The following is a 17,637-nucleotide window of genomic DNA, read 5'->3' as shown; positions in this document are numbered from 1 at the left end:
CCCAATTTTTGTTCTTATATAAATCTAGCCATAATTTTTTTGTTATCTACATGGGCCAAAAAAAAAATTATTGTTTGTTTGTTTGTTCTATTAGAATATAATTTGCTTCTTTGAAATTTGAACCTTTGTATTTGTAGATAATTTCTTTTCATCTATAGAAAGCACATCCTCGTGTTGCAAAAAGAATGCCATGTTAAGTCCCATCAAATGGGGTCGGTTATACTCGACTCTATCAAAGGTCATATCGTTAGTCAAATTAAGGAGATTTATATTTCTATTTACTACTCTAGCCCACGTCAATCTAGGTCTACCCCGTCCCCTAACATTTCTATCTCGGTCTACCCCGTCCCCACGTCACTACATCGTATCTCTTTACTATTGCCTCTGTTGGTCTCCATTGTATATGCCCAAACCATCTCAATCTATGCTCTCTCAACTTATTTTTTATCGATACTACTCCTACCCATTATCAAATATACTCATTCCTAATTCTGTCTTTCCTAGTCTTGCCATACATCCACCTTAACATCTTCATTTCAGCAACACTCATCTTATCTACATGTTGTTTCTTAGTTGCCCAACATTCCGTCCCATACAATATCGCTGGTCTAATAGCCGTTCTATAGAACTTTCCTTTTGGTCTAGTGGGTACTCGTTTATCGCAGAGTACTCCAGATGCGCTCCTCCACTTAAACCACCCCGCTTTAATTCCATGGACTATATCCGCTCTAATCTCCCTAGCCGTTGTGATAATCTATCCTAAATAACGAAAATGTTCACTATTAAGTAGTTCTTGGTTCTCAATCTTCAGTTCTCTACTTCCATTGTTATTGTTACTAAAATTACACTCCATGAACTCTATCTTAGTTCGGCTTATCCTAAATCCTTTACATTTAAGTGCTTCTCTCCAAGTCTCCAACTTAGTGTGAACTCATTCTCTAGTCTTATCTACTAACACGATATCATCTACAAAAAGCATACACTACAGCACATCATCCTGAATATTTCTTGTCAACTCATCTATAACTAAAGCAAAAAGATAAGGACTTAAGGTTGATCCTTGGTGTAACCTTACAATAATTGGAAATTCATTTGTCTCTCTAGCAGGTGATCTAATAGTGGTCATCACACCGTCATACATGTCCCTAATTACATCAATGTAATATGTTGTCACCCCATTCTTCTCTAACACCCACCAGAAAGAATGCCCTCTGTATCAAAAAATGTTTCTAATCAAGTTTACATTTTTCTCAATATTTAGATACATTTGCAAACCAAAATATTGCTGATTCTATTTAGATTCAATATTTAGTACATGTTAGCTCCTAGTGAAAAGTGAATTTGGTTATGTTGTTTTTGTGAATCATCAAGTTCTTAAAGATATATATCTTGTTTTTCAAATGATTAAAGTTAGAATGTATAGTGAAGCAATTTAGGGTCTGGGTTTAGGTGGAAGAAGAAGAGATAAGAGAATAGAGAATTTTTTATTTATTTTTGTTTTTTTTATATATATCTAGAATGAATCTATTGATTACATCAACAAAATATATATACAAACCCTAACCTAGTGATATGACCATCGTACCCTCAACTTAAAGTAAATATTAACAGAAAAACAATAAAATAGAAAATAATAACTATTCTAACACTCTCCCTTAAGCTGGAACATAGAGATCAAACATGCCCAGCTTGGTAGATAAACGATGAAATAAAGACCAAGCCAAAGGCTTAGAGAGAATATCACCCAATTGATCTTCAGGACGAACATAAGGAGTCACAAGTTGCTTGCAAAGTAAGAGATCACGAATGAAATAGCAATCAACTTCTATATGTTTGGTTCATTCATGAAACACTAGATTGTTGGCAATAAAGATAGTCGTCTAATTATCACAAGACATGCGCATAGGAGTGGGAACAGAAAAAACCAAAATCCTAGAGAAAATACTGAACCCAGAGCATCTCAAAAGCAGTATGAGCCATGGGATAGTACTTAGCCTTAGCACTAGAATGTGCAACAATGGTTTGTTTGTTGCTACGCCAAGTAACAAGATTACCACCAACAAAGGTATAATAGCCGAACGTGGAACGACGGTTAGTCTTATTACCAACCCAATCAGCATCACTGAAACTAGTGATAGACAACGAGGAAGATGGACAATAGAGCAAACCCCGACTAGGGACATTCTTCAAGTACTGCAAGATACGAGACACAACAGAAAAATGAGGTTGGTAGGGAGCATGCATAAATTGACTAACCACTCCCACAACATACATAATATCGGGATGAGTGACAGTGAGATAGATTAACTTCCCAATTAGCTGACGATAACGACCAATATCAGGAAACAAGTTCCCAGTTTCACCATCAAGTTTGACACTAGAATCCATGGGAGTATCACTAGGAAGAGTGCCTAAGAGGCCAGTGTCAGTGAGAAGATCAAGAACATACTTCCGTTGGGAGAGAAATAATCCCTGAGAAGAGCCAGCAACTTCAATCCTAAGGAAATACCAAAGATGACCTAAGTCTTTAGCATGAAATTATTGGCCTAAATACCGCTTCAGATCAGCAATACTAATGGAATCACTCCCAGAAATGATTATGTCATCGATATAGACAATAAGAACAATACTCCTAGTAGACGAGTGGCGAACAAAGACAGAGTGAACAAAGGTGGAATGGCGAAAACCATAGGCGATCACAATAGTACTGAAATGATCAAACCAGGTACGAGGGGACTGCTTGAGACCATACAAAGCCTTCCACAATCGACAAACAAGATGCTTATGACCGGAAACAACATAGCAAGGGGATGATCCACAGAGACCTCCTCAAGTTAATATAAAGGCCAAGACTTATTAACGACAACGGAGAGAAGGATCCGAACAGAGTTAAGACGAGCCATAGGAGAGAAAGTCTCTAGGTAATCAACACCATAGGTTTGTTGGCAACCTTTGGCTACCAAACGATCCTTAAGCCGCTCAACAATCTCATCAGAAAGATACTTAACAGTATAAATCCAACGACAACTCACAATAAATTTGTCAGAAGGTAGAGAGGTAAGTTCCCACGTCTAATTCTTATAAAGGGCATGCATTTCCTCATCCATAGCATGCTTTCAACCAGAGATGGACATAGCTTGTTGATATGAATGGGGAATGGTAATACTAAACAAGCTATAAGCAAAGGAGTAAAGGCCAAGAGAGAGGCGAGCATAAAAAAAAAAAAATTAGTATTTCAACCAGAGATGGACATAGCTTGTTGATATGAATGGGAAATGGTAATACTAAACAAGCTATAAGCAAAGGAGTAAAGGCCAAGAGAGAGGCGAGCATAAAAAAACAAAATTAGCAATAGGATGTTAAGTGCAAGTAAGTTTACCCTTGCGAAGGGCAATAAGATATTCATCAGAGGGCACATCGACAAGTGGAACAAGGGAGTTAGGAACCTCATACGAAGGAGATGAACTGGTTAGGCTATAAGACACAATGTGACGAGCTTGAGACAGCTGATAAACCTGCAAAGGAGGGGTAGAGGTGATACTAGAAGGAGAAGATATAGAAGAGGAGGATGAAGGATCATAATACGGAAGAGTAGGGGTGAGGGAAGCAGGCTCCTCCTCGCGACGAGAAAGAAGATCAGTGGATAACTGTTACTCAGAGGAGGAGAAAAAAAGGAGTGGAGGAGGAAAAAATAACATTAGCGCTAACAAAGTATTGACGTAACTTAGGATGATAACACCGATACCCTTTCTAAGTATGAGGGTAGCCTAAGAACACACACTTGCGAGCACGAGGAGATAACTTATCCAGACTAGGGTTAAGAATATGGACAAAGGCAACACATCCAAAAACACGAGGTGACGAGGGAAAATGAGACAATATGGGATATAACTGATGATATGGAGACGTGTGCACAACATTGGAGGGCATACGGTTAATAAGGAAACATGCGGTGAGAACACCATCGCCCCAAAACTGTTTGGGGACATGCAAATTAAACATCAGTGTACGAGTAATATCTAACAAATGACGGTGTTTTCACTCCGCAACACTATTTTGAGGAGATGTATTAGAACAACTAATCTGATAAATAATACCACGAGCATCACAAAAAGGTAGTCACAATAGACTGCGTATAGTTTAAGGTATTATCAGATCGAAATGTCTTAATACGTTTCCTAAATTGAGTAAATATTTCATTATAAAACTTAGAGATGATAGAAGGGAAATCAAATATCTATTTCATTAAAAATAACCAAGTCATCTGAGAGTAATCATCCACAAAAATAACAAAATAAAAAAAATCATTAACAGTGGGAGTTCTAGAAGGACCCCATATATCCGTATGGGAGCAAACGACTCAAACACACGACTAACACTATGACTAGGAAAAGAACTACGGTGATACTATCCAAGTTAATAGGCTTCACACTCAATCTTAGAAACATGACTTAAACTAGGAACAACTAACTTAAGCTTGGCCAAAGAAGGATGACCCAAGTGAAAATGCCACTAAAAAGGAGATATAGTACTGCTCAACACAGTAGATGAAGGAGGAGGAGAAATCTCAGTACCCAAAAAATATAAGTCATCATTTTCATGCCCTGAACCAATCATCATCTTGGTCTGGAGGTCCTGTAAAACACATGAATTGGGAGAAAAGGTTATGGAATAGTGGAGAGCTTGCGTCAATTGGCTAACAGAAAGCAAATTAAACGGAAACTTAGGAACATAAAAACCAGAAGGTAAGGAAATAGATGGAGTGAGATGAAGAGGACCTTAACCACTGATAGGTCGAGAAGATCCATCAGCAAGTATAATCATATGATCAACAGGCCTAAGAGTATTAAAAAGAGAAGAATTACTAGAGATATGGGAAATAGCACCAGAGTTTAGAAGACAAGGCTGAGTAGACTTGGCCGCACATGCAACATTACCTGAACTAGCCATAGTAGCAGTAGAGGAGGAAAGTAGACTAGACCGGAGAGATTGGACAAGAGCGGTAAGCTCACTAATCTGAGTAGTGAGAGTCTCATAAGAATCAATTAGAGAAGCAACAGAACCAGTGGAAAATAAGAATGGCTGTGAGGATAGAGCATCCATAACCTAATGCACATGTTCAAGTTTGCCATACGTCTGCCAACACCAAGGTTCAGTATGACCTTAGGAACCACAATGAGTACACTTGCGATCACCATGTGTGTCGGAACCAGGTCCACTACTACCGCCTCCACATGAACCACTACCATGAAATATCCCACCACGAGAACCACCTCCACAAGAACCTCGTGAACTAGAAGAGCCATGAGAACCCTTGCAAGTAGACCCTCGATCACTACTACTAGAAATCAAGGCAGAAGAAGACAATGTAGAAGACCTAGATGAGGGTTAGGACTGGCCCAAGAAAGAACGTAACAGCCGAGAATAGGCATTAGTAGTAGACGGTAAAGTCCACTAGCATGAATCTGATCCTTGAACTCCTTCAATTTAGGATTTAAGCTGGAAAATAAGGAAGCCATCATAAATTCCTCCCAATGTTGCTTCTGTTTGTTTACATCAATAGTGAAGGGCTGATACTGCAATAACTGATCCCATAAGGTCTTGAGACTACTATAATACTCGGGAAGTGACTGGCCAGATTGACACATAGCAAAAATCTATCATATAACTCATAGACCTGAGAGATATTACTCTGATTTGAAAAAGATTTAGCAAAGGAGTCCTAATTTTCCTTAGAGGTATTACAAAATTCCATGGTAGTAGCAACATGCGGTTCTAGATTATGCCAAATCCAACCCATAACACAGGAATCCTCACACAACCAATCATCATAACCTTTATCATCCTCAATAGGTGGAAGTTCAGTAAGAAACAGTGACTTCTTCTTGCCACGTAAGAAAATCTTAATAGCATGAGCCCAAGCCAGATAATTTAAATCATTTAATTTCTTAGTGGTAGTTGACTTGGGTATTTCATCATCCTTAATTGCAGAGGATTGAGAGCAAGAACAATCAATCAAGAACTCCAACAATTAAACAACAACACATAACCAAGCATCAACACAACAACAAGAAGAGTCCAAGAAGAGAATTCCAAGTTACAGGACCAATTCAGAGAGGAAAACGCCCTGTTTGTCAAACAGGGAGAAGCCGAAATCCACAAAAGCTCCAAGAAAACACCACCAAATCACAAAACAACTTTAAGAAAGGTGTAGACACTAATTTCGGTTCCCAGAGAAGACAACCCACTAGGTAGATATTGCAGATAGCTCGTAGAATCACAGATCAAAAAAATGACGTAAATAACTCGAAAATCATTCAAAAATACAAAACTTACATTAGATGGTCCAAAAAAATTCTAGAAAAATCACCATTAACATCAAGAAAGAGAGGCGACCAGGAGGGAGCATATTGTCCGTATAGACTATGACATCATGCTGACATCATCATTCAAAAGATGACGTCAGCACGTCGTTTTCACCTCAAAAGAACTTCAAGAGTCTGACAAATACTAGACAAAGATGGATTGTTGCTCTGATATCAAGTTAGAATGAATAATTGTAATGACCCAATTTTTTTTTTTTTGGCCAAATGATAAGGTAGTCGATGGTTTGCTGAGAAAATAATTGTATCATTTTATTTTATTTTTATGATACAAAATATTATAACGTTTCTAAAATATATCTTTAATTATATATATATTTTTATACTCGGGTGGTGGTTCACAGTTGGTAGAGGAGAATGATTAAAGAGAATGTATTGTTTTTTTTTTTCTTTCTTATCTCACATGGGGCAGGATGAGTAGGAGGAGAGATTTAAAAATTTAAATATATCATCTAGTGCTATCTCTCTTTACCTCACACCCACATGTTTTCTCTTTCTGCACATGCACATTCTCCCTGAACCACAACATCTCTCTCTCCCACACGAATCAATCCCCTCTTCCCACTATCTTCGCTTTTCCGAAAGTGCTTTATTGCTGGAGCGTCAACACCCTGCCCCTTCAATCCCACCTTTTCTTTGTCGCTTGCAGATACCATCTTTCTGGGTCTTCAACAATTACTCACGGGTTCAAAGTTTCAAACAAGTTGTTAGTGAATGGAACTTTGAGGATGGACTGTTCAAGTTTTTCACATTGACAGTTCGGTTTTTGTAATCTGAGTAATCTGAACCTGATTGATCTTGTGTGAATTTTACATGGAGTTCTTACCTGTTGAAGTAATTGGGAACATATTGTCTCATCTTGGAGCTGCCTGAAACGTGGTGATTGTTTCTGCAACGTGTAGGAAATGGCGAGAAGCTTCGCGCAAGCAACTTCAAACACTTTCATTCAGTTCCGATGATTGGCCTGTTTATCGTGATCTCAGTAGAAGTCGACTTGAAATCTTGATTATACAGACTATATTTCAAACAACAGGATTACAAGGCCTATATATATTTACGGATGATGTTGATGAGTTCTCGGTGTCGAGTTTGGATGTTAGCCGTAGGCCCGGCTAGTGTTGTTCAAGATTTCCATTTTCATCGTGGGTGTTGTCTGCTTCGGTCGTGAGTTTTCCATCCACTGGTTCAGCTTGTTGGTGGACAAGCATTGAGTTTTTGTGGTTACCAGTCTTCGCTGGTAGCTTTTCAAGTCTCCGGCGGTTTTGGAGTGGTGGGATGGTTCTTCTACAGCCCTGGCAGACTGGGTTTCGTGATGATGGCACCATCGCCATTTCTAGGTAGAGCCATCTTAATCACCGTGGCTAGTGGAGAACAGGTTTCCGGTCCTATATCGTTGGTAGCTTTGTTACAGAGTTTGAGATTTTTGTAGATGGGCGTGTGCCTCATGGCCTGCTTCATGTGCATGATTCAAAAGTTGGTGCTAAGCTAATGTCAGCCGCGTGAAGGTTCTCCACGTGGAGGGATAAGAGGGAAATTTAAATTTAGCAAAATGTTTAGTGGGTTTCATCCACGGGGTTCTTTTTGTTTTTTTGTTGGGTCATGGTCACTGATGAGGTTACAGTAAAGAAGGAAAGTTTGAGGTTGAAGTTTACAACTTCTCTCAAGATGATATGTTGCTCGAGGATATTTTGTTACTTAACACACACTGCCAACTCTCTCTCTCTCTCTCTCTCTCTCTCTCTCTCTCTCCATTAATGCTCAATCTTTAAGCTTAAGATGGGAGTCTTTAGAATGTGATTTTGTCAAAGTGTTGTATATGAAAGTCGGAGGGCTTGTCGTGATCTTCGCAATGATGATCTCAGATCTATGATCGGGTGATGTTTGCATTTTCGGATTAGCTTCTCTTCTAACTTGAGGTAGAGATTTTTTTTGAGTTATATATATATTTGTAAGATCTAAATAATTTTAGAAATCATCTTTTGATTTGTTTTGAAAAATAGATTGTTGATTCAAGAAGGTGAATGATTTTGAAAGTGAGTTTACTTTTTTTTTCCTTCTAAAAATAGAAATTTATATTTTTGAACTATGTTGATGAAAGAAATATGTTTTTGGTGAGATCTTCTCAAATATTTAAAGATGAATGGCTTTTGGTGAGAAAACCTAGAAATTGAGAATTTTTAAGAAGGATGTTGAAAAATTTTAGAATATGTTGTTATATTTATTTTGTGTGCCAAAATAAATGATGTTTGAAAATTGCTTATTTATTTACATATAAATGATGCTTTCATGAAATATGTGAATTGTTGAAGTTTTGGGAATTGTTGTTTAAAAGTATTAATATAGTCTTGAGATGACTAAATTGTTATGATTGTTTGAAATGTGGGAATTATGCTATCCCTTGGATGAATTGAAATAAAAGTATTTATTCATCTTGTGAAATTGCATTGAAATGATAAATGAGAATTTTGATCACAATGGGAATATTGTGTAGGAGTATTGAAAGTGGAAGAAATATTACATTATATTATTAATCATTGCATTGACATATCAATTCATTTGATAATGAAGAGCTTTGAAATTTGATTTGAAAATGTTGTATTTAGAAAAAAATGTTGAGAAACAAGTTTCCATGAAATGGTTTTGGAGTAAATACGGTGGTAAGTCTTAACAAATAGTGTGGATTAGAGGTGTCGAGCCTTCCAGTTGCGATTGGTAAAAATGACAAATTGGTAGTACTTGTATAGTCTACTTGCAGACACCAGCCTAGTGATTGATAGGTGGTGTAGATGATAGGTGTCGAGCCTTCCGGCTGTGACCGGTAAAAATGACAAATTGGTAGTACTTGTATAGTCTACTTGCAGATACTGACATAGGGATTACCAGAGTTGTATTTACCGCCCCTTGAATAAAATTGATAAATGTAGAACAGTTGAAATTGCATAGCATCATTGAGCATGATGGTTTTTGAATAAATAAAGATGTGTTCTTATTTTTCAAAAGAGCATGGCATGTCATATGCATCCACCTTTTGAGACTTGTATAAAATGTATAGACTTTGTGAAGGATTTTCCTACTGGGCTTTATGCTCATCCTACGGGATTTTTGTGCAGGAAAGGATGTGGTGATCCCGCCTAACTGAGGGTGTGGAAGTGTGTGAAGAGAGCATAGTGTGCTCGTTTGCTGTGACTCTGATTGTAAGCCAAGGGCTTTATATGTGTGGGTTTGAATAACCGTTTTGTGTAACCAGGCCCAGGCCTTGGAACTTGTAAACCCTTGAGGGTATTTGTTGTTTAATTAATGGTTGTTGGATTAATTGTATTATCGCATGAAGACTATTTACATCTTGTAATGCAAGTATGAGGATTTGTTATCGGTTTTACTTTAAAGAGCCATGACTAGTGTATCACCATTTAGGCATGAAAATTGGGACGTTACAATAATGAAGCAATTTATGGTTAGGGTTTAGAAAGAAGAAGAAGAATAGATAAGAGGAGAGAGAGAGAGAGAGAGAGAGAGAATTTTTTATATATCAAGAATGAATCTATTAATTACATCAGCAAAATATATATATATACAAATTCTAACATAGTGATATGACCATCATACGCTCAACTTAAATAAATATTAATAGATGAACAATAAAATAAAAATAATAACTATATTTATATCTTAATTTGTTTGACAATGATCTGAAATTCAATTTTTTTTTAATAGATTATGTTGTGCATAAGGTTGGGATGGCACCCGCTCATCTTTATGATGGGTTCCCTTCTAGGGTAAAAATAAAACTCATCCTCCACTACAGTAACATTTCGTGTATATTTCTTAGAATCTTTTATCAACTTATGGATTTGTTTCCTTGTCTTGCAGGAAGTTTTTGAGGATGCTTGTCAGAGACACTCATGAAGGGATTTGAATACTTGAAAAAGCATACCTTTTTCCCTTAGAGGACGCAAAATATCAGAAATGAATGAGGAAGCAAAAAAAAAGGGAAAAAAGAAAAGAAGAAAAGGAGGAAGTAGAGATGTAAGAAAATGTACAAAGTTGTTTTTTGGCTGTTCAAATTGCTGCCTTTCACTTTTGTTTTTGTCTGTACTTTTATTTACATACTTGTGAACAGCACCATTGGCAAACCATTGTTAACTTCTTCCACTTCAAATTGTGCAGTACCAATTGGCACCCACGAGCTCAGGAATTATTGTGAACCTTGGTTTGTCATGCTTCTCTACTAGGTTTGAGGTGATCAAATATATAAAAGAGTTTTCCATTTCAATTCTTTTCCCAATAAAATTTGGGTGCGTCTGTCTATTTTGTGTCTTGTTGGACTATTGGAGGATGTTTTTTCACCTCTTACTTTGAACAAGTAAATTGTAAGTTATAAAAGACTTGTATAAGTTCACACAATGCTATAAATAAGTTAGCACATATTCTGGTTATGTGCAAAGAAGAATACACTAGTATAAGTTCTGTCCTCTGTCTTTGGTTTTATGCTCATGAATTAGCTTTGATACTTCCTCTTTGTTTCTTTTTGTTTGTTTGTTTGTTTGTTTGTTTGTTTTCTCCAGTAGATTCGTGTTGTGCTTCTTTACCTCACATTCCTTCAGTAGGGTTGGTATGTTAAGGTTAATTGTTGGGGCAGTTGAAAGGCAGTAAGGATATTCATGTTGGTTTACCTCCCTGGATGTATGATCTACTCCTAGCTAAGTCTTTTTAGCTTTGCAGCTTTACTATGGCAAACAATAGCTTCTTCTCTCAAGCTAAGCTCCAGCTGGTTTTGGGGCTTCATTAAGAATTCAATCAGCTTGCTCCTTTATTTCTGAGATGTTCGGTTTCTTTGCTATTCTACTAGTTGTTGTCCTTCGTAGTTCTTGTGATTTTAAAGTTTTTATTCAAAGCTCTATTTTCCTATTTTGTTTGTCATGTTTAGGTGGTTAAACTCTTGTACTTGGTCTCTTTTATCAATGAAGTTCATATTGGAGATAAGATTATATTGTTAAAGATATAATAAATTTCCACTTCATCAAAGGCAATAGATTTTGTCTGCAATTTGTAAGATGGTACTTGAATGGGAAAAAAGAAAGAAAAAGAAAAGAAAGAAGTATAGATGAAAGATATTGTACAAAGTTGAGCTTTGGCTGTTTGGCTTTGGACTTTTAATAAAGCTCTATTAGCTATTGAAGGCCGGCAGTTGCTAATTCAAACTTTCTTCAAGGTAGCTTGAGTTGTAACCCAACGTTTATTTGGAATGCAAAGTCTTTTCTGGAGGCTGGGCTGCGTTGGCGTGTTGGGAATGGATTCCAAGGCCTTATCTTACAAACCTATTTCTGTTTTCAGAGTCCTCCATGATGCTGATGCTAAGGATTTCTCTCTTATTTATGAAACTCTGATCAAATAGTGCTTTTTGGATTTTGAAGTTGAGTTGATATGTAAAATCACTCTTTGCCCAAGGCTTGCTCATGACATACTGGTTTGGCACTTCACTAAAAAAGGCCTTTTTTCTGTTAAGTTGGCATATATCATTTGGAGATGGTTTTGCAAAGAAGAGAAACACGGATCATCTCAGATGATGGAAGATTTGAAAGGGCATTTTCAATGAAGATTTGGCAGCTAAAAATTCCGAATAAAGTGGAAATCTTTGCATGGAAAACGTGTTCGTATATCCTCCCTGTTCGATCAAACTTGATTGATAAAAGGTGCAAGGTAATTCAATTTGATGACTCTGTTATTTCCATTTGGCTGCACTACTTTGGTCAGTAAGCCCTCTTTACTCTGTCCTGAATATAGGCCCAATTCAAAACTTTCTTTTCTTGACCCAGGAGTTTAGCCTACAGATTGATGTATTGGCTTTGGGATTATTTTTTTTCACTGGTTGGAGTATTTGGTACAATCGCAATGATTGGGTTTTTAACAAGAAGAGTCAATCAGCAGAGGAGGTGGCTAGGTATGTGGCTGATTACTTACAAGGTTATACCGATACACATACACAGCTCAAGGTGGCTACTCCTGTTCAACGAAAAGAGTTCCCAGTTGGAGGCCCCAGGTGGAGGGCGTGTTTAAAATCAATTTTGATGGTGCTCTTTTGAAGTGTTGGTGTGATTGTTTACAAAGTGGAGGTAATTGTAAAAGTAATAAGTTTGCCAGGGTTTTGGGTCTTCATGATGTTCAGATTGAAGGGGATTCCTTTAACTATGGTAAGTACTTTGAAGGGTACTGATTCTCTTTTGTCTTCTTTTGGCCATATTATCTAGAATTCTTGTGAGCTTCTCAACAACACAGCACATTTCTCCCCCCCCTCCCTCCCTCATTTTTTGAAAAGGTGAAGTATAAGTGGAAAAAGAGTTGTGTAAGTGCATATAATGATATAAATAGGTTAGAATATATTCAATCAATAATTTTATAATATTTAGTTAATTTTATAGGTTATGGTTTCAAGTCTTGGGGCCACCACTTTGTGCATTATGCTAAAGGTTAGGTGTGTACTCAATCTTTTCCCTCCCAAACACACATTAATGTGTACTAATTGGGCGTTGTTTTTTAGTTAATTTCAAAACTGTATTGTATATAATTGAAACAACATCCTTATATAGATAATAGATTTTTACCCAATATTCTTGCACATTTTTAATTGGTAATGAAATAGAATTATTGTTAGTGGTGCAAACAAATAATAAGATCTCATTGGGTTATATATAGGTTATGATCTCCAATGACACTACGAAATGACCCTTCTAAGTTCTACTCTACCTTGCTTGCTGGTTGAAATCAAACGGATTAACTCTGCAATTCTTTCATTTAGTAACCATGCTAGTTATTACAACAATATTGTCAAAAATGGTTCTCATCAAGAAATTAGAAAAGTTGGAAAAATTGACATGTAACACCAATCCTGCATGTCATAGGAACATGAAATATTGTAATATTTTTACCATAAGAAGGTCGTATTTATCCCAATAATTTGACATTGCATTGATATGGAAATGAGAGATCAACATTCGTAAACACAAAAACATTGCCCCAGAATTGGGACTGCAGTAAAATCATTGCACCCACCCTTCTCCATTCTACGGTGTGGGGTATAGGAGGAGTTCATATAAAGTTTCTTTGGTCCTAATTCAAGTGCCTAGAACAATTATTTATCGATTTGTGCCCCCTCCACATTTTCCATTTGCAGCATCCCATGTGTGTGTTTTTCCCCTCATTTTTTAAAGTAGCATCCAAGTGTAATTTGGAGTTTAGGTGATGAAAATGCATCATGCTCTTTCTTTTTACCAAATTTGATGGCCACAATTATGATATTTAAGCTTTAATATTAAAATTTCAATGTTCAGATGTTTGCACTACTAAAGGTTTTGTTGAGCACGCTGTACCAGCTCTGGGGGAATGTGTTACACTTTGTTTTAAGGCCATTCAGTTCACTAATAATTCACAACCAAAGAACATCGGGAGGAAAGATGTCTCAGGTCTGTCATTTCTTCTGAACTTGTGTTCTTGCTATTTCATTTTTGCTTTGCTTTAGAAATCATCTCAATTTGTTCACTATGCCGTGATTGTGGGCACTCGTAACAATGTAATTTACCAGTGCAAACACAACAAAGCATCTCCCTGGAAGTGGAAACATGGAGAAGGGTTTTACTTAATCTGTTCATATCATATATGCATATGTTTACTTTTTCAAAGTTTAAATGTGTTTGCCAAGAACTGTAGATAGTAATGCAATGATATATAAATTAGTTGAAAATTATGGAACACAATCGTGTACTTCTGCACCTTTACAAGGAAAGAAGTTACACTTTTCTTTTCCTTTTTTCAAATGTCCAATATGTTGACATAGCAAGGGTGTACACATCATAGCTCTTTTAGTTACAATGTTAGAGCAGCTGGTCCTCAAAAGATTCGCTTCATGCTTGCAACCATAATAATTTCTTGCTGACCAAATAGCTTACCAAAATGGGTATTTTCAGTGAGGAGAAGCATTCCTGATTTGACCTGAGTCTGTTTCTCTTTTAGATGTTCTTTCTTAGCTCAATGGAAATCTTTTTCTAGATAATAGTAACACGACCTTTTGTATGGAATGTTGAGCAGGTCATATTGAAGCCCTATGCTCTCTGATATAAAGTTTTGCACTGGAGATTTTGCCTCAGAATTGTTGAGATCTTTCAGTTATTGGTGACATTATGGAGGAGATTAATGTACTTTGCAACAGCTTGAATCCTTCATGGTGTTCTTGGAAGGGAAAGAAGCAAACTGTTAGGCTAATGCTTTAGCATTTGAGGCTTACAACACAGTGGATGAATCTTTTTTATTAGTAGCTCGCCTGATATTTCCTATTCTTCTAGAGTGTTCCTATTATTAGCTCTGTTTGATTTATCCAAACAAAAAAAGGTTATTTGTGCAAGGCGTCCAACACCATTCAACTTGCACACACTTCAGCAGTCAACATTCTGTGCGTTGTCGGCATCTGAAGATAAGTTTGAGCAACATTATGTAGTTGTCTTGGCATTCACAGCTTTATTACAATTTCTTTCGCACTCCAAGTTGCAGAATGTAATGAGACAGTCGATTTTTTCCTTGTAGAAACCACAACACTACTATTATATTTCATTGCTAGCTAGCTTAATAGTAGTAATAGCACTTGTCAAAAATAATTGGAGTTGTAGCGATTTTATAGTATTATAGCTGAATCAACACAATTTCTGTTTGATCCACTTCTCTAGTCCATTAGACCTCCCACTGATCAATTCTTGCAGCTATTAACTCATACATTAGGGGCAAATTAGTGTTGTGCAGCAGTTTCTTTATTGAAACAACATGAATGAATACATATGAAAGAAAAAGTCATGAGCCTTTTTTAAATCCCTCGACACAAATCTTCATTTATAGCTCCGTAGGTGGCTGATTTATTAGAATATAAATAGGTTCTACTCTGTGCCACAGGGCCTAATTGAGTGTTCACATGGTATTCACTTTTTAAGAACATTCTTTAGGTTGTGTTTAGATCATGGATTTGGATATATATTTGGAAAAAGAAGGAGAAAAGGTGGGTGAAATGTAGCTCTATTTCATTCACATTTCACCCACTTTTTCCTTTTCCTTTTTCTTTCTAAATCCCTATCCAAATCCATGAAGGTGCTCGTGGTTATATGAAAAGTTAAAGCACTCTTGGATCTAATTTAGTTTCTCTTTTGCTTCAATGACTCTAATTTAGATCGGTGTGTTTTTTGTTCAGTTTTTAAAAAACAGACTCGATTCTTTTCATTCTAAGCCTCATTCTCAACACTTGAGAACCTGTTACCTTTTAAATTTGAAGAATTTTGAAGAATCTCCTTGATATTCCCATCCCATGCTTCATCCAAAAATTGACGATTATGAAAAGTTTTCTCAATTTAATTTCAGTCATTAAAGTAACAACAGGACAATGATATGAAACTATACTAGCCAGCAACTCAGCTTCGGCTTTTTTGAAAACTTGAACTCACTAGAATTAACTAATACTCTATCTAATTTGTTAGGTTTTTATTCTTGGCAATCCCGTATGATAAAATTCATTTCAGTTGTACTTGTTTTTGCACTTTTTATTTTAGTGAGGCTATGAGTTTTTAGATGCGAATCCAACCCAAATTGTGCCTTGCAGAGAAGTTTGTGGTGCTAATTCTTTCATGATTGCCACTTCACTGACTATGGCGGGGATTGAGCTACCCGGTCAGCTCATGGGGGATCCAGGGGGCAACGCCCCTTGGTGGGTCCAAGGCAGTGCCATGCGGGGTTGAGGGGCAGCGCCCCCGAAGCAAAATGCAAAAATGCATTCGAAGTTGCTTGTCCACTCGAGTGGAGAATCCTTGGTTCTAGAAGTTTGATCACCTGCAAAAATACTGGAAGATGTTTTTTTCTTGCTCGAGCGGAGATTCCTACTCTCGAGCATCAGTCCGCTCGAGCGACCATTCCGACGCTCGAGCAGAGATCGCGGGACAGTTTTCTATAAATATGCGATTCAGTCATATTTTAGGGTTACGCCTCTAGATCTTCTTCTTGGATATTAGGGTTTATATCTAGGGCTATTTTGTTAGTTTTTTTTTTTATGTTTGATTGAATATTCAACTCATAGTTTAAGAAGTATACATCAAAGGATTATTTCTTTATTCTACACAAAAGAGAGAGTTGTTCTTCGGTAGATTCTGGAGAATTCAAGCCTGAAGCTTTGATGGATTCTGGAGTGGCTCATCGTCGTGATTTGACATCGGCGTTGTGGATTCAACGTTGGGCAAGACAATTCTGAGGTGAAGACGGGGTTGGAAGAGGCACATAGGGGTTGGTTCAATTCGGGCGTGGATTCACTAGATAATTGAGAGTATACATGTGTAATTCCTTTATGCCTTTTTAGTAGGTTGTTTTGTGACTTTTGCCCGTGATTTTTTTTTATCACAATTGGAGACGCTCCAATTGTGGTTTTTCCACGTAAAATAGTTGTGTCGATTTATCTTGATTGTTTGATTGAGATTGTTATATATTGCTTAAAATTGATACATAATCACAAATCAATATCTAAGAGATTTCTAAATTTTTCATAATTTTCATTTTACAGTCCACAAACTTCTTTTATCAATAGCTTTAAGAGTAGTTTTATCCCAAGTGGGGATACATAACAACACTTCATATTATTAAATCCTTACAATTATTAAGAAATTCAACTCTGCAAGTAATCATTTGTTCAGAAGTTTGCAACTTTGAAATATTACGGTTGTGTTTGGATCAGGATTTTGAGGGGAGACTTGTGGAGGGAAAGTAAAAGAAAACAAAGCCTAGGAGTAAACCAAATTGTCCCAGCGGTATTTTCATCAGCATTTATGAAATTTATTGCCATGGTTAGAGGCAAACAATTCTGAGCCATATTGTTGATGATTCCCAAACTCATTTTATTCTCTAATAATCCTAGAAGGGTGGTCAATTTATTCTCATTTATCAATTTCCTATCATCTCTTTGTTTATTGGGGGTAACACCTTATTTTTTTAATTCAGTTAGCCCAAATAGGCAATTGAGCATTTCTTTACCCTTTATTTTTCTTGTTGCTCTTTGTTTTCAAATCAGGTAGGGGTTTTGTTGACACTGAAAGGTCTTTTATTTCTAAGCTTGGCTCATTAATTAGCTTCAGCTAATTATACTTTTTCAAATTAATTTCTTCTAAGCTGATTATTTTCTTCACATTATTTATCAATAACCAGTAGGGTCCAAGACATATCATCAATATGGATTACTATT

The 17,637-nt window shown here is 36.7% G+C and overlaps 1 protein-coding gene across 16 annotated transcripts in view; it reads left to right on the top strand.

The window, feature by feature from the left end:
- LOC114302941 (putative disease resistance RPP13-like protein 1) overlaps positions 1 to 15,082 on the top strand; it is a 29,387-nt gene extending 14,305 nt beyond the window's left edge. For 12 of the 16 annotated variants that reach the window (XM_082915384.1, XM_082915381.1, XM_082915380.1 and 9 more), the window contains 4 exons: positions 10,254 to 10,409; positions 10,551 to 12,574; positions 13,712 to 13,843; positions 14,466 to 15,082. The gene's annotated coding sequence lies outside the window, so the exon portion shown is untranslated. Of the gene's footprint in view, positions 1 to 10,097; positions 10,160 to 10,253; positions 10,410 to 10,550; positions 12,575 to 13,711; positions 13,844 to 14,465 lie in introns of all 16 variants that reach the window. The other 4 variants (XM_082915383.1, XM_082915377.1, XM_082915378.1 and 1 more) reach the window with 3 other exon arrangements.
- Positions 15,083 to 17,637: the final 2,555 nt, after the last annotated feature.

Source organism: Camellia sinensis, chromosome 2, assembly GCF_055761805.1.
Source record: "Camellia sinensis isolate YWXY chromosome 2, ASM5576180v1, whole genome shotgun sequence".
Classification (NCBI taxonomy): domain Eukaryota; kingdom Viridiplantae; phylum Streptophyta; class Magnoliopsida; order Ericales; family Theaceae; genus Camellia; species Camellia sinensis.
This window is presented reverse-complemented; position numbering and strand designations above follow the sequence as displayed.